This window comes from Malus sylvestris, chromosome 10 (assembly GCF_916048215.2).
Source record: "Malus sylvestris chromosome 10, drMalSylv7.2, whole genome shotgun sequence".
In the NCBI taxonomy this organism is placed as follows: Eukaryota; Viridiplantae; Streptophyta; class Magnoliopsida; order Rosales; family Rosaceae; genus Malus; species Malus sylvestris.
Window position 1 is genome coordinate 20,271,590 of NC_062269.1, and position 2,565 is coordinate 20,274,154.

Below are 2,565 nucleotides of genomic sequence, written 5' to 3' on the forward strand. Positions count from 1 at the left end.
GCCAAGGCCTCTCCTTTTACCTTTAAAGCATCAATCTTTAAACGGAGAGTATCTTGAACGGCTGTGGCAGCTTGCAGGTCTTGTTCGGCCTTCAGAGCACTCTCGAAGATACTAAAGGTCTCCCGAACACGCTCCAAGGCAGACGACGCCCGAACGATAGCCTCGCCGCTCAGTTGACCATCGGCTCCGAGGTCGTTTAGACACGCACTGAGCAAATCAAGACCTTTACGTTCAAGTACTTGCGACGCCGAAAGAGACAAGACCTCTCGCAACCGAGCTAGAGCAGTTGAATCAGCTGCTTCAGTTGTGGTAACCGAAGGACCAGCTCCTTCAGTAGTGCTGGACAAGAGGGCTTTAAATTCGACTTCCCATGAAGCCTGCACATAAAAATCAGGTTAAGCTCAAGGAAATCATAAAAAGATAGTAAGAAGGTTTTGTTTTTTAAACCTGCTGAGAGGAGACTTCGGCCATGTCTTCAGGATCGTTGCTCGAACCCAAAGAACTTAATGGCCGAGCCCAGTATCTTAGATTGCTTCTCAGCTCACGCGGCCGATGGAGGTTATCTACGTTCGATGGCCACTGAGGCGGCCAAGAGACATAGATAACACCCTTCGGTGCATAGAATTTTCGATGAAAAGAGTGTACAGGCACCTAACAGTTAGTACTTTCCTGGTTTAGAGTTCTATAACAGAAAAAATAATCAAGGAAAGGTGGTAGAGGGTACTTACGAAGGCCGAAGTGGCTTCCTGCGGAGGAATATTGAGGTCCTGGTCCTGAGGATGAACGGGCGTTTCCACCGTCACCTCTGGCTCTCCAGCACGTCGTTTGCCACAGACGGCCGTAGAAGGGCTGACTAGGACATCCGCTTCGGACACGGGACTGAGGTCCTGGTCCTGTGGAGGTGCGGGTGTTTCCATCGCCGCCGCTGGCTCTCCGACCGGTCGTTTACCACGGTCGGCCGTAGGAAGGCCGACTTGGGCAGCCACCTCGGACACAGGAGGAGGTTGACCGCGGGAACGAGAGCGACTCGCCAGAGGAACTTTGTCGTTCCCCTCACTCTCTTCCAGAACGAAGACCGAGGGTTTTGGATTTGTAGGAGAAGTTCTCTCGGTCGCAGGGACTGCCTTTTCCAGGACAGGTGCAGCCTCGACCGATGGAATAACAACTGGTTTACCAGCCTCAGAAACAAGTCGTGTTTGGACTGCTTCTTCGGCCGGAATTGGCCGTTTCTCGACCAAGGCTTGGGCGACGGGGGGAGAAGGGGAAACGCTGGGAGTTGTCGCTCCCGTAGTTTGACTAGAGATGACGTGAATCTCCCGTTCTCCTTTCCTCACCAACTTTTTGACCCGTTTGGCTGGCCTAGGAGGTTTGACGGTCGGCTCGGGGTCTCAACGAGGTCGTTTGCTCAGCAAAGCCTGCGCAGCAGTCTTTGCTTTTTGACCGATTTTCTCTCGGCCGCAGCTGCAGCAACCACCTTCACCTTTTTCAACGGCTGACTACCTGAGAAAGTAAAAACAAATCAACAAAGCAGATCAATAGTTCAAAATTCAAGGAAAAAAGGAGAAATAAACAGTTACCTTGGGCTTGGGAGGCAAAAGCCTTCTTAGGTCGACCGTCGAAAAGTTTGTCCAAAACTGTTTCGATCGAAACACCAAAAAACTCCTGGGTATACTGTTCCTACCAATCACCGAAGGTGTCAGTACAAAGAGTTTCTGGAGTGGCCGGTCGAAGGCAGAATTTTTGGCACCGCTCCTAGAACTCCTTTTTGGCATCGGTGCACTCCTTTTCTGAAGAGCCAGGTTCGCGCTCGCGGCTTATAACCGACCTTGAGGAAAGAAAAGGGACTGGACAACCTTGGAGATAGCTGAGCTGCCGAGCGAGGAAGTTGGGATGATACACTTCCCAACTCGCTCGGCGACCCTCACAGCAGAGAGACAGGTCGCGGGCAAGTACGAAAGACCCCCAGGATTGACGAAGGGCAGCATCTTCGTCATTAGAAAGGTCATCGAGAGTGAAAAAGTATATGAACACTTCTTCGGCTTGGTGAGGGGGGATTGGCTGAAAAGCCAATTGAGGGCCAAGTGCTTCATTAGGCGAGAAGTCAACAATCGTTGGCCAAAGAGGAGCAAAGTAGACCTGCAGCCAGAGTTGGAAGACCGAGAGGGGCCCACTCTGCTGCAGATCGACCTTATCTATAGTCACTTCGGCCAAGCAGCGTAGGAGATAAGCGAGAATGGATGAGCTAAGTGCCAGAGCATGACCGCTAGCTAGGGCTTCGACCACTGGCATGTTCTCGACCAGACACTTATTTGATTTGGTACAACAAATTTAAATTTGTTGTACCAATAGAAGAGGAAAGCCTCGTGTTCTCCTTCTCGCAGAGCCTTTTCTCCTCGGCCGGCAAAGTGGAGGTAGAAGGTGTTGTAGTTGAAGAAGTTCTTGTGAAGCTTGTGGACCTCTTCCTTCGATGGTGTTTGGCCATCACCGCTCAGCGTCTCAAGGGCCCGCCTGTCGAACAGCGCTTTCAAATTAAGGTTCGACAGGTACCCAGGGAGGGCAGCGTGG